At 38.1% G+C, this 15,759-nt stretch overlaps 1 protein-coding gene and 1 pseudogene across 1 annotated transcript in view; one reads left to right on the top strand and one right to left on the bottom strand.

Annotated features, from left to right (window-relative positions):
* The window catches only part of LOC136847297 (solute carrier family 22 member 20-like), a 105,243-nt gene that overhangs the window by 25,720 nt on the left and 63,764 nt on the right, over positions 1–15,759 (top strand). The gene's annotated exons all lie outside the window — the stretch shown is intronic.
* Positions 1–15,759, bottom strand: part of LOC136847296 (NFX1-type zinc finger-containing protein 1-like) — a 51,682-nt pseudogene that overhangs the window by 20,862 nt on the left and 15,061 nt on the right.

Raw genomic sequence — 15,759 nt, 5'->3', positions numbered from 1 at the left:
ATGGGTGGGAAGTCCTGCAACACCTCTTCTGCTTCTTTCTGCATTCCTTCTTTCTTTAGAGGTTCCCAACTTCCACATTCTGATTCTGCATTTGTTGACACAATTTCCTTATAATACATGTTGACCTCTTCATTTTTAATTTTCCTTACTATCACCCGGCTTGAAGCTGTCTACCTTTAGGCACACCTTTCCCGATGAACCAGTGGAAGTAGTTCCTCTGTGTTATCTACCCAGCTTTCTAATTCAAATAGAGTAACATCAATCTGTATGTCTGCTTTATTCTTATAGGTAATATGGTTCTCTCTGAGCTTCTTAAACGTGTTCAGCACTTTAATCCTTGGCCCTGGCATTTCATAAGTGATTCTCCTTCATTCATTACATTCTTTCCGCAGGTCATCCTAATTTCAGTTATTCTTTCATTTACTCGTTCCACTCTGACCAAATCTTGTGCTACAATGTCATAGACTTGTCTACCTATTCCATTTTGTTTGTTCTTTACTAATCTCACCATAATTTGTAATTTCCATGTTACTATTGATTGCTTCTGTACCTGCTCCTTCATTGCTAACACGTGTATGCAACTCAATTTAGTGTTTTTTCGTTTCAACCCCCTTCTGCTCTCTCCTACTAATGTTCCAACATTAATGATTATTTTCACTCAACTGTACAATTTTTTTTTCCAAAAGAGATTTTTCACCCCCAAAACAACATAAAAACCCGTGGGTACCCCCTGCATTTGGAAAGGTCATTTGCTAAGTAACTTTATGCTGTATTATAACCACTGCCAACCATTTTATGTCGAAGTTCTTTACTCTGCCTTCTGTCCAATGTTTGAAATCTTATCTGAGCTAGGTCCTTGTCTTTGCTTCTTATCTACAATTTCTGTGCTTTCTTGCTAGTCTTTGTTTTGTCACTAGTACTGTACTGTACTGTATCGACTACTATTCCGAGTAAATTATCTCAGCCTTTGAAATCTCAGTCCAATTTACAGCCCCCGTTGGTGACATCACTCTGAAACTTACTCATTTGGTTAACCGAACATTCTCTACATGATGACATCACTCTGAAACTTAATCATTTGGTTAACCAAACATTCTCTACATGAAGCGTGTAATGTTACAGTTACAGTAGTTTGACTCCTTGCAACTGGGATATTTACTCCCAGGAATTTTTTTCCCGTACACTTCCATAAATAAAATGCCTGTTTACTTACTGATCACTCTTATGTATTTTTGATTGTGGATGACTGAGTAACAGTATAAATTCCATTTCCACAATGAAATTTCGTAATCTTTTCCCATTCACTGTTAAATTTTATGTGATCGTAAATCAATACATTAGTAGAAAAGCTCAGAAACCTTGTTTAGCAGTAGCTAAGTATTGACAGTGTCATCCAACTCCTACTGTTTCTCTGGAAATAATTAATTTATTCCCTATACTGTATGTATAAAACTGAACGCAACCACTCAAAGTTCCTGGCATGTGTATCTAGAAGGACTCTAATCTTTTATAATTACAGTATTGCTAATTTTATCAATGCAAGAAACACATAAATCTGATTTTAACAGATTGAGGCTTCACAGTTCCCGTCTGACTGAGTGAGCCCAAGATTTGCCATAACTGCTAAATAATTTACACAAGCATACCTGTACGATTGCTATAACATGGCATCTTGATGATATGACCTTTGGGGCACTTGTTGGCACTTGTTATACGAACTTTGCAATTAGCAGTGCAGGGATCTCTGCATCTAGCCTGACACTTATGCCCGCATGGTAAAAGTTTTATGCACCTGTTTTCACAGTCATCCCTTAATGCTGGTTGACCACACTCCACCTGCAAATCATTAATAAAAAGGTAAATTAAACTTTCCCTTTACTGTACAGTATTTTGAAAAAAATCCAAACATAACGTACAATATTTTCGTAACACACTCCAGCAACTTTACAGCATTTCTTTACCTAATACAAATATTCACCTGGTAATACCAGCTAATAAGTATACCTTACTTTTACCAGACCACTGAGCTGATTAACAGCTCTCCTAGGGCTGGCCCGAAGGATTAGACTTATTTTACGTGGCTAAGAACCAATTGGTTACTTAGCAACGGGACCTACAGCTTATAGTGGAATCCGAACCACATTATAGCGAGAAATGGATTTCTATCACCATGAATAAATTCCTCTTAACTCTTCATCAGCCGGCCGGGGAATTGAACTCTGGCCCATCTAGTGACAGTCCACAGCTCTACTGACTCACCCAACAAAGAGCTTAATACCAGCTAATGATGTCATGCACCAGCCCTGCCGGTCAGCAAGGCTGCAGCAGAGAACATCGACCACAAGTTTTTGACTTATGAGGAATTCTTCTTAGTTTCCTTCTCAGCCAATCAACAGTCAGAATGCATTTGACCCACTGCTGGCCATCTCATATATACAGTAATAATGAGTAGGACTCACCATGAGAGACAGTCTACTGTAGTCTTTTGGTGTAAATGTGTTCAGTGGAGCCTGAGTGGAACGTAGCCTAGATTAATACTGATGATGATTTTCTCTTGAAGTAGGACAACTCCATTCAAGATGAATACCATACTTCAGTTGTAGTTACTCTGTAAATGATACCATGTATTCTTCCTCCATAAAATTATTAGAGTTCATGACAATTTGCATCTCTGAAGAATGATGAACTTTAGCGAGTTACTCACAGATTGCAGTCACCCTGAAAAAGCAATTGTTAGAAAGACAGAAAAAAACTAAATTGAATGCAGCTGATGCAGCTGTCACTTTCAACACTATGTTCCCCTTGGTGTTGTCTTGGGCCCATTTGCAGAGTATATGCTAACTGCTTCCTGGGAGGTGCAATTGCTCCAGAACAGAGACTGCCTCTTACTTGGCCACAACATTGGGATCATGATAAACTGGGAGTTTGATTTCGTACCCAAGCAGCAGGCAAAGTACTTGGGCATGCTTATGGATTCTCATCCTGCACAGGGCTTCAATGTCTGCAGGGTCAACTGAAGCAACACTCGTCAGTCAAAAGCAGTTCTCCCTCCCAGCTCGAATCCTTGAGCAGGGAGGGCTTTGCTTGGTGGCTGGATAACAGGAACCTCTTTGTCGGAGTTCCCTTGAACTCTCTGTCTCAAGAGATAATCTGTTCATGGATGCACTGAAGGAGGGGTTGTTACACACCTGAGCAGCATGTATGCTTCAGGTGTGTGGACAGAGGACAAACATTTTGGAAACGCAAGTGGTGCGGCTAGACTTGCAAGCATTCCAAGAGTGTGTGATGGGTCAGTCCATAGTGTTGACAATTGAAAACATGACCATAATGGTATACGTCAATTATGGTATATGTCAACAAGCAGGGGCTACGGTTTCCCTTCATACCTGCCATCTGGCAAAGTAGCTGTACAAGTAGGCAGTTTGCCATGCGATTTAGCTGTCAGCCAGGTATGCTCCAGTCAGGCAGAATGTTTTGGCAGACCAGCTTAATTACCAGGGGCATGCAGTAGGGACACTGTGGTCCTTCTGTCCCCACATTTTGGAAAGGTTGTTTGAACTTCAGGGAACACTAGTGATAGACCTGTTCACCCTGTGGCTTAATAGGAAGCTCATGGTGCTTTGCTCCCCTCTGCCAAATTCCTGAGTGGCCCTGGAAGACACCTGCCAACTTCTCTAGGACTATCTGACTATCTGGATATTTATGCTTTCCCTACATTCAGTCTGAGTCTGATCTACAAAGTGATCAAGTGAGTGGCGAACATACCAGGGATCAGAATAAGCCTGGTAGCTCCTTGTTGGCCACATGCTGAGTGGTTTCCTGATCTGCTAGCTCTCAGTAGGATCGTGGTGGGCACAAACTCTCCAGCTATACACTTGGAGGTTGTCCAGCAGCTCCTGTGTGAGAGGCTTTTCTTGCAGGACTGCGCTGGAAGATTCATTTCATATGTAACACGAAAAGTGGGCGATTTTTTGTGGTAAGGAAGGGGTCTCTCTCTGGTTTGCGGTTCTGTTTAGCAGTTTGTGGACGTCCTTGTCTGTCTTCAACATGACAGGCTCCTTTCAATCTCTGCCTCAAGTCAGAAGTCCAGACTGATGGGCATAGATCTCTCTGCTTCTGTGGAGTTATCCCTGCTCATTAGGAGCTTCAAAGTCTTGTCCTTCTCAGGATCTTTGCCTCCAGAGTGGGATATGACTCATGTCCTCTGCAGCCTAACTTGGGCACTGAACAAGTCCGTGGGAGAGACCTTGGACTGAAATCTCACACTTAAGACTGTCTTTCTGCTAACCTTAGCTTTGACAGAGCACATTGGCATTACGTGGCCTTTTTTTTTTATCTTATACGTCATGAGAGATACAGGGTTTTTTTTTATTCTTTTACTCTGGGACTCGGTTGCAGGGACTCATGCAAGATGCTCTTCTGCTCAGTGTGAGGTGAAAAGTATTACATAAGAAGGAGCTACCTTTTAGGCTAGAGTGGTTGCAACTCTTTGTTAGTATTGGCAAGCACAAGCAGGTGTTTCTTTCTGGCTTCTTGCTGGAATCAGATGAGTTTTTGGCTCCTACAGTAAAGTAGACAATCATACAGTTTAAGCACGAGTTCACAAAGCCATGGACGTGGGATAGGATCATCCCTTCAGTTTTGGAGTAACTTTCTGATGGCACAGGAATGGATGCTAGTGTCTGGAGATGTAACATCACCTTTACCTCTTTCTACCTGAGGGACGTCACCTGCAAGTCTGTGGGTACGGGTCCTTAGGACTTGTGGTGGCTGCTTAACAGAGTAGCCATTCAAGCTCTCCTCTTAATATAGAAAGGCATCTTTCCCTAGGACTCAGAGGGTGTATGGCTAGGTTTGAATGGTAGAATGACTGGCTCCCATTTCCCTTCTTCTTCCTGGCAGGCAGTAGCCAGGCTAAATACCTCTGGAATAGGTGCAGATGCTGGTAATTTACACAATCAAACAGAGTAGAGAGAGAGAGAGAGAGAGAGAGAGAGAGAGAGAGAGAGAGAGAGAGAGAGAGAGAGAGAGAGAGTCAATTTGACTGGCCAGATTTTACAGCCCTCCAGATTTTACAGCCCTCTGACTTGAGTCACACCTTTCAGGGGCATACTTGGTTCTGCAAGACTTTCCTACATGAGAGATTCCAGACACTTCTAACTTTGGTTCTGAACCCTATCACTCTGGCATCCCTATGCAAGACTGAGTAGAAGGTCAGAGTGTCCGCGCTCCCCTGCTCACTAATGTGGCTGGGAACACGACATTTCTGGGTGGAGATGTCCTCTCATCAAAGGAGTGAGGTGATTGTTTGTATTTCCATAGGAACAAACAACAAATTTTTATGTTTTATATTCTTCCTAGGTACATAAAATAGAGCCTTTTGTAATAATCCCACTTCAACCATTCCTCCTTAGTCCCTGATGTTGAAGGAAAATTGCTCAGTGAGGCAGGTGAGTGGGGTTTATCCCTCTCACCCACCCACCCACCACCAGTTAACTAAAACTACATAAAAGACTCTGGTTTGTATACCTAAGAAAAATGCATATTACTTAAAAAATCTGATATTCAGTTATTTTTTGCATTTCTGAACACTCCTAATAACATTAAACAAATAGCAGTCTGGTATTATATTATAAACTTGTTTCTTTCATACGTTGAAACTGAAATGCCATGTCCTAGTTCCCAGTGATCAATTTTACACACACACACACATACACCATGTATACTTAATAGCAAACTCTATTTACCTCAATTTCATGCTGGCACTCCATAATTTTCTTCTTCACAGTAACTGTGCATCCACCACATGGCTCCTTGCATTTTCTTGGGCAAAAATGGTTGCATGGCAGCAAACGTTTACATTTCTGGTTGCAAATGATTTGTCTACTTGGAGTATGGCACTCAACAGTGTGGATGTGGCCACATAGAGCTTTCTTTTTAACTGGGAGGAAGCAACGGCCACAGTCTTCGTAACACACTTTATCACATTTATGATTATATAAACAGCCTTCGGGTGATCTAGGGCAAGTCTGTTCACACTTAAATTTAAGATGCTTAGGGTCATCATTTACATGACAATTTCTTGTACATTTGTGACCACATGGAAGTCTAATATCACAGGGTACAGGACATGGATATGTCTCTGGATCTTCAAAGCACTTCATAACAGCATTATGTTGACAATGAGGTAAGATCCTTTCGACACTAGTAGGGCACTTGTGACGCATGTTATAACGGCTGCACTTCTACATAATGAACGTGGCCACAAGGAAATGCCTTTTGCACTGGTTTAACACAAGGCATACATTCTTCCCAACATTTTTTGGGGCAGGGATGTTTACGTTCACATAAGATCTTGGGACAAGGTAATGGGCATTTAACATCTTTGTGTTCGAGGTTAGTCATATGGCATACTTTTGGGCATGTGTGCCCACAGACTGGAAGAGAGAAAGAGCAAGGTCTTGTGCATCCTCCCTCAGGGCTCTTCAGGTGAAAATCTCTGTCTGTCGATACCTGGCTCAAAACGTTATGATTTTCACACTGAAGAACAAGAGAGCTTCCAATGGAATTATCATCATTCAAATCTTGAAAGATTTGCTTCCAAAGGTCACAGGAGTCCCTAAGCTGCTTCATATTACCTATAACATAAAGGCCATGCTTGGCACGGGAGAGTGCAACACATATGCGATTTTCCTTTTTCAGAAAGCCAACGACGCCTCCTTCATTACTGCGCACGAGAGACAAGAGGATTATTTTACTCTCCTCACCTTGGAAATTATCAACGACGCTTATTCTCACCCCTTGACATTCTTCAAATTTCCTCTGGACCTGGAACATATTTAAGACAGTGAGCTTTACTGAACATGTTAACCCCATAGAATATAGATTATATCATCCCTAAAAATTTATTTCAGAATACATAATACTGGGCATCACAATACTACACGACACAAACAGATAGAATTTTCAAATTAGAAACGTTAAGAAACAAAAGGCAAGAAAAAATTTCTTGTTAAAAGATTGCAAGACGTTTTCTCTTTGAGACTCATATCAATCAACAAACATGGAACACTGTTTTCACACAAACCCCATCAGTTAGCATGATCTCATATGTGTGGCCAGCACTCCAAGAGACACTGCATAATGAAGATGAACAAACCCCTGTTAGCCACACATCTGGAAACAAGTGCCACAAATGTGCCACCAATAATTACCAGTCATACCCCTGTCTTCAGCCTGAGAACATGTGCCATTCATACTCCCAGTTTTGAGAAATATTTCTCAATAACACTCATTTTGTTTCTTTTCTTTGTTTCTTTCTCTTTCATTCTTTAGCCTTTATGGTTTTTTCCTCTTGTCTCAAGGCTTTTTTTTTTTTTTTTTTTTGAGAAGAGTTTGTTTCTTAAACTGGTGTTTGTAAGTGTCTGCGTGATTACTCTTGTAAGTACAACTGTTCATTTGGATCACCACAGTTCATTATGTATTTATCGTATTATCCATTTCACTTGAGCAGTGTTCTCGTTACAGGATTAGCGCCTCCTTTTCTTGTGGCTCAAGTCTTTGTGTAACCTTGTGCATAGTTATGTTCCAATAATTTGTCAGAAGCTACATGTTTATGTTTTTCCTATGGTGCTCAACACTGGTGTTGATCTGGCTAGGTAAATTTTTTCCTGAACTCTTCATCATTGTAACATAATTTGTGGTAACCATGGCTCAGAAGAGATGTGCTAGTTCTTTGCTAATTGGTGTAAAAATTTTTGGCTTCCTTACAGAAGGAACTGTATACATTTTGCAGTATTTGCAAAAGCCAGGTTTGTTAACAGATGTTAACATGTATGATCACTAAAGGCACTCATCTGATAAGGGGTTTTTGTTTAGGTCAACACCCTGTCTAAGTATTCAATGAAGTCCTTGCACATGAAACTTCACATGTCAAAGGTAACAATGGAAGGAGAAAAGCTTGTTAGGCAGAAAAGCTTTCTATTTAAATCCACCCCACTGGTAACCTAACATAGCAAAGAAAGTACTTACAGAAACTTTTGAAATTACCTCTGGTATAGTGAAGTAAACTGCTACTGTAGTTCTGAACACAAAAACAAGCAGAGGTATTTTCTCAGAGTGCTAAAAATAATTCTCCATTCCCATTACTGTACAGTACTGCTTTTTCTAACATAGATTTCATAATGACCCCATGACAAAATGAGTTTGATTGTACTTAATAGAAATTATCCACCATTACAGTATGGAGAAATTCAAAAGACAACCAATTAATATTATTACATACCTTTTTAAGGAGGAATAACTGCCCAATGTATGGAGTAAGAATCGTGATGTCTTCACTGGAATAACCTTGCAGCCTCAAATGTCGGCACAAAGCCATAATGAAATTGGCTTCATGTGCGTTTTCTCTACTATTATTCTCATCTTCACCCTGTCAAACCAGAATAAGAAAGGTTCAGAAAATACACAGACATTTAGAAAAATATAGTATAACGCATTCAAGTTCATAATTTATTGGTACAGTGCTTAAAACTTTCATAAGCACACAGGGTCATGTGCACCAAAACCCTTAGGACCTGTATACATCTGTTCTTAGATATAATACACAGAAATGAGAAGAAGGAAATATTAAAAGATCAATGAAGGTCATATAATAAAAAAAAAAAAAAATTCTTGAGTTAGCCTACTGAAATAACTTCTCTCACAGATTTTTTAACATACAGTACTGTATAAGAATTCTTGTGAACTTTTAACATTTCATACTGACAAGTACTGTACCTGCGTGTGACCTCTTTTGAGATTTAGGAGGGATGCTTGCAATAGTGATTTAATCTTTTTGTAATGATGGAAGGGAAAATATTTCTTGCAAAATCTTTATACATATAAACTCATGGAAAAAACTGACATTTTTCACCTTCTTATAAACGTAACACTGTACTGTACTTAGAATAAATATCTGTCTAAGATACACATTACTGTATGTGCATATAAGAAAACTGTACGGGAAATTCATCATTTTTTACTGAAATTTTACTTCGTGAATATTTATTTCTAATTAGGATACATTAGTGGTATGAACAGCCAAAAATTCTTTTTCATCTCCTAAAAGAGATTAGCCCTCCTAAAAGAGGGCTAATTTTTTGTGATTACTTCACTGTAGTCATGGAGCTCTGTCACAAAAACCTCATATAAGTCACATCTATGAATTACACAAATTCTTCAAGAGCTTCCAACAAACAAGAATGAGAAAATTAGGTTTAAAATCACAAAGGAACCCCATGCAGATACAGAATAGTAAAATGTACGCTCACATCTTAAGGGATGAAGAACATGTCCCTAACTGGTACTTTTATCAAAAAGAAGATAAAGCAAAACAAAGTATGAATGATTGACAGTGAATATAATGTACAGTGATGCATTTTATAATCAGTGTGACTAACCTGTTTTCAAAGTCACTGCATCGGCCTCAGGAATATTTTCAATAATCAGGCAAATGTAGCAGTGATTGGACTATAATTCTAAAGATTAAATGCATCTTAATAACAACAACAATATGGAACTTTCTCTTGGCAACATGGCTTTATTGTTTTAGACTTTCTGATGAGACAAAGTTTATGGTACAGTGCCCAAAAATTGAGACCAAAGGGAAATTGAAGATACGAAAGATATAACAATTGTCTCCTAATACAATCATGATATAACAATTTTCTCCTAATACCATCATGGAAAATGAAAAAACTCTTACAAGAATGCATAATGTTTATTTTGGTCTGATAATTCCATGCATCAGGAATACAAACCATGTAAAGTTGTAGCGCCAATTCTTTACCAGCATCTCTTTAGCTCCCACCTGCTCTCAAAAATTTCTTTTCCTCCAGTTTGCTGTTAGCTTCAATTAACTGTTGAAATTTCCTACCCTACAGTTTCTCCAGCCTTATTTTTAGAATGCCACCTTGTTTACAACATTGGCATGGCTTGGACAACTCTTGATGACCTCACTCCAAGGGAAATCCTTTTGGCAGCAGACCATAGTTTGTCAAGTCTGGCTCCAATCTTCCAGTTCCTGGCCACCCTTAATGGCAGCCATGGAAGGAGCCCCTTGCTGGAGTCAAAGGTGGGTGGGGTAATAACCCGAATGACCAGGTTTCACCCATCTTTAAGTGAGGCAGCCCTCCTTCATAGAGGATTGGTCCCACCAAGCCCGTACCTATGCTTAGCTTCATAAGTTAGAAGGACTGAAGCCCTCTGATAGGGGCAGATTGATTTGGATTCAAGTGTTTTGTTGAAAAAATCCACAAAATTATTTACCTACATGAGAACCCCATAGGAGGGTAGTGCCATCAGTACACCTCACACACTGCACTGTAGGCATTATTTAAGGTTCTTTGCAGTCTCTCCTCAGCCCCTTTCATTCCTTTTACTCTACCTCCATTCATATTCTCTTTCTTCTATCTTACTTTCTACCCTTTCCAAACAATTGTTACTTAGTGCAACTGTGAAGTTTTCTTCCTGTTACACCAGGACTACTTAGGGCCCAATGGTTGGCCCTTGGCCAAAATTTTATATTCTGTTCCATCTACATATGAAGAAATAATATGAGTGCTTAGCCTTGGCCTAAATTTTATATTCCATTCCATCTACACATGAAGAAATATGATAATGTATATACTTTAGTAATATCAAGGTCTTTCATTTTCTATTGTTTGGTCATGCTTAACCCCCAAAGAGAACTCCATTACTGAGTGGGTAACTCGCCTAAAATTTCAGGTGAAATTTCGTGAACCTTTCATGTGTTTTCACACTTCGTATTGTACCAACCCTGTGGTTGATAGAACCATGAAACAAGTTCACAAAGTTGTCTGTAAACATATCAAAGATGTTTCCTCTGCTATAGTAATACAGTACTCTAGAAAATGTTTATTACACATAAAACTGTCAAAAAATAGGGAATTATAATTTATTTTTCAGGCCTTTTGGCACTATCCCTAATGTAATGAGGCAATAAGAAGGCACATGTAAGAATCGAATTAAAATTCTGAATACCTTGTCCAAATTCTTACTGCATACACAAAAATTCCTCTCTAATCTGACTTTTCCTTGATAATTTTTTACTTGAACTGCACTTTGTAAATTATCCTAATTCAGAGTATAGTAAGGAAGATAGGTTCCATAGCCTATTTCATCCTGGCTAGGCGAGAGATTATTGAGATAGAGTTAGCAAACTATTATATCTGGATATTTTAACAAGAATCTCTGCAGTAATGAGCTGTGACTCATGTAGAAAACAAAAATCGAATGTAGAAAATAAGTTAGTGCTATGCATTTATCTTAAATTGTTCATTTATCTTGAATTGGAGGATGTCTGTGGGAGGAATAGGCTACCAGTGCTTTGCATTTATCTTAAATTGTTCATTTATCTTGAATTGGAGGATGTCTGTGGGAGGAATAGGCTACCCCTTCTGATACTTTACTTCCTAAAAAAGGGGGACAATATTCAAAACTTTGCGGAGTAAAACTCAAAAACATTTCCTCGGGATAGATAGGTTGCCAAATTCTCTCAGACATTCTCAGGATACTGATTTTATGTGCAACTGAAGAAGAGAGTTTGGACACGTTTCTTATATGTGAATTTGTTATCATTCTAAAGAAACTGTCAATGAAAACAACTGGGTTGGGGGGGCGATCCAGTGTCCTAGACCTAAGAATCATACTTTAGAGTTTTGCCAGGGGTTCACTTCATCCCATAATTTGCACCATGCGCTAATTTTAATTAGATATTTGAACAAATATTCAGAAACCACAATTATATATTCAATAAGCTTGTTTTCTTAGTCAGACCACATATATTACTGTATATATAAAGTGATGGGCCAAGAACACTACCCTGGGGAACACCAGACTACATTTTCTCTTTGAATCTGTTCATTAAAAGTTCATAAACAATACTAAGAAATGGTCCATCAACTCCCATCTATATTCAAAAACAAGGTCATCATGACTAAATGGTCAATAGCAGCACAGATCAAGAACAGTCATACCCATTTTATTACAGTATGAAGAAATGAAATGAAACTTGTTCTGAAAATTGTCAAAGGTTTACTTGATTTTGCGATATAAAAAGTGGATAGCCAAAATTAATACTGTACCATGGGGCTTCTAAAATCGTACAGTAATAGTAAAACTGATGAGTAACGAATGCACTTCAGACTAGTATGCTGGAGGATATGGCATGAAATAATTACAAGTTATTGGATATACAGTCCTGAGCAATTATCAGCATGAAAAATAGAGCGCTCACCAACAAGGCAAATCATTAATGGCCCTCTTGAAGTAATCACTACCCGAAATGTACAACAGTCACCTATACATTTCCAACTATGACACACACACACACACACACACACACACACACACACACACACACACACACACACACACACACACACACACACACACACTCTGTGCACCTCCTTTTGAGGAAACTGAACTGAGTTATGTTACCAGATTAGGATTTTTTTTTTATGTTGGCGATAATTCTCTTGAAAAACTTTCCTCCTAGATGACTTGGATATATAACTATCATTAATGGTTATACTTTATATAATAATTAGAGAGAATTTTAGGAAAACCCACCTTTTTCTCGAGATATTTGTGAGTTATGAAAAAAACATCCCTCTGCATGCCTCGCACGTTTGGATAACGAGCAACAGATTCGTGGTCCTTCAGTTCTGGGTAGATGGACGGAACCAACAGTCGTGATATGCTTGGTCTCATGCGATGTTGGTATTCTAAAGTTTCATACCTTTAAAAACAGAAAACAATACAATAAGCTCTTTTTAAATTATTCCTCACTGGACTGCATGGTTCAGAATAGTTTTGGAGTTAGTAACAGTATTAATTCTGGAGTCAAGTCTTGCACCAGTCAAAACTAGCTAGCATCTTATTAAGTTGGACAGTTTCTTCATTTGAATTTTTAGACTGGACTAAAATCACGATTATGACAGCACAGTAAACTAAATTCATGCTAGAAGACACCCTTGTTCTCTGTAAACTATTTAGGTAGGGAACTGTTCCTAATTGCAGGTGATCTTCCCTTAATTATTGAATGGATTACCATAGATATTAACAAAGCTTTAGGTAAATGAAGTAGACATTACAATGATATCCTCGTTTTAAAATTATCCAGTATTTTACCAAGATATAAAAATGCATGTGGCAGAATTTCTTACTTCATCGCATTTTCGTGAGTGAGGAACTTGACGACTGTAATACAGTAAAGTCGACCCCCCCAATATTTGCAGGGGTTAGGTACCACTACCATCCGCGAATACCGAAAATTGCGATACAGGTAGTGCTTGAGTTACGATTATTTGCCTTGCAGTATTTCGATTTTGCGATGGGGTTAGCAATATTTTGAAAATATTTTTAAACTTTGTGAGCGCCACGGGCACAGGCAGCAGCGTACACTCAGGCAGCGAGAGAGACTAAATCACAGTAGACTTACTTCTTTTCCGCCATCTCTTTATCCCATCTTCTAATTAAATAAGTTGAAAAAGTAAAAGAGAATGATAAAAGCATTGTTAGTAGTTATACTCATTGCGTAAATGAGTCCAGCCATAAACAACCAAATGAGAAACAGCTGTTTTGCTATGAACAACTGAATCGGATAACAACAGCCGTTTTGCTTGCATTTCAACCATCATATGATAGTAAACAATTATGGTAGTTATGTTACAAATGACATTAAGTAGAATATGACATATATTTTTACATTATGTATACCTTTATTTGCTTTTAATCAAAACTACTGGGCATGAAAGAACACATTTTACTGTTGTTTTCACACCGATAAAAGATAAATACGTCAAGTTTGTATTATGATGAAATCAAGTGAAAATAGTGAATGGAATCTGTTGATTTTTTTTTACACAAAAATCATGCCCCAACACCATTTATCAACGAAAAAAATAACTAAATATAGTTCACAAGATATAATCAAGTCATTTAAAGTCATATTTCAACTTAAAAACAGTTCATGTAATGAAAAATAACTTATAATCAAGTCATTTAAAGTCATAATTCAACTTAAAAACAATTCCTGTAATGAAAAATAACTTTTCCCATATCAACAAAGTATCTAGAGATTCATTTACGCTAACTAGAAGCAAGAAAATCACTGAATCGAGTTAAATACGGCGAAATAAATTTAGAGCGTAATCGCCCTCAGCTCATTTCCAAACCAAAACATTGGTCACTATGTTCGTATTTTATAATACAAAAGCAATACATATGAGAATACATACAATATTATTGGATACAGTGAAGTGAAGCATAACTTTTTAAAAGGTCCAGGGAAAAGATGCATATTCGTTACGTTTGTATTTTATAATAGATACTACATTAACATGAATCTCAAGTATGATGTGACCCCCTTAAATTAGCTTCAAAATTAGGTCTTCAAAAGTTCCACGATAGGCAAGTATATATGGTAAACTCTCTAAAACTCAAATCTGCTGCTTTATCTTTCCCCTCCTCTTCTGATTTTTAGTTATATGTAGCTATCAACAACCTGACACCATTCAAGTATGCTAGCAGTGGACCGAAATACCCTTACAGTTCACATCTGATTCTTGCTTGTGTTATTCAATTTCCTTTTGTACTGAATTATCATAAGTCATTCTGTATTGAACCTCCAGAATTAGATGATATTAATAACTACTATACTGTATATATGGATACTGTATTTTGTACTGAATTATCATAAATCAATCTGCATGAACCTCCAGAATTAGCTGACATTAATAATTACTATACTGTATATTGTATACAGTATAGTGTAGGCTAGGCTACCATATATGTATTGATGGTACTAAGTATACCTTAGTTTAACCAGACCACTGAGCTGATTAACAGTTCTCCTAGGGCTGGCCGGAAGGATTAGATTTGCAGTATTTTATGTGGCTAAGAACTAACTGGTTACCTAGCAACGGGACCTACAACTTATTGTGGAAGCCGAACCACATTATGACGAGAAATGAATTTCTATCAATAGAAATGAATTCCTCTAATTCTTCACTGGCCGGTCGGAGAGTCGAACGCTGGGCCAACAGCGTGCTAGCCAAGAGCTCTACCCACCCTCCCAATGAAGAACTATTGATGGTGCTGAATACCTTAGTGTAGGCTAGGCTAAATTTGATGGGGTTTTTGGAACCTAACCCCGTTTTAAGTAGGGCAATATCTGTATATTGGAACCCCCTCTAAAAATCCTTATAACTGCATATTTTAATAGCTGAAACACCAAAGATCCCCTCTAACAATGCTTATAACTGCCTATTTAACAGTTCACTGCATGTTTTAGTAGTTAAAAATCAAATATACCATAAACTATCATCCTTCAAACACTTTAATATAATTTCCAAGTCATCTTACATTACCCTTAAAGTTAAAGTTAAGTATATCTTAAACAGACCACTGAACTGGCCCGAAGGATTAGATTTGTTTTACATGGCTAAGAACGAACTGGTTACCTAGAAACGAGGCCTACAACTTATTGTGGAATCCGAACCACATTATAAGGAGAAATGAATTTCTATCACGGGAAATAAATTCCTTTAATTCTTCATTGGCCGCTCGGAGAGTCATTACATTTAAAAATACATGGCTTACAGCTAACTGTGAAAACTAACCAAGTTACCCCCATATTCAAGCACAGCCATTTTGTCTCATACAGTACAGTATTGAAGCTGCCCATTTTTTTTT

This window comes from Macrobrachium rosenbergii, chromosome 16, assembly GCF_040412425.1.
Source record: "Macrobrachium rosenbergii isolate ZJJX-2024 chromosome 16, ASM4041242v1, whole genome shotgun sequence".
Lineage (NCBI taxonomy): Eukaryota > Metazoa > Arthropoda > Malacostraca > Decapoda > Palaemonidae > Macrobrachium > Macrobrachium rosenbergii.
The sequence above is the reverse complement of the archived record's forward strand: the minus strand, read 5'-3'. Positions and strand labels throughout refer to the sequence as shown.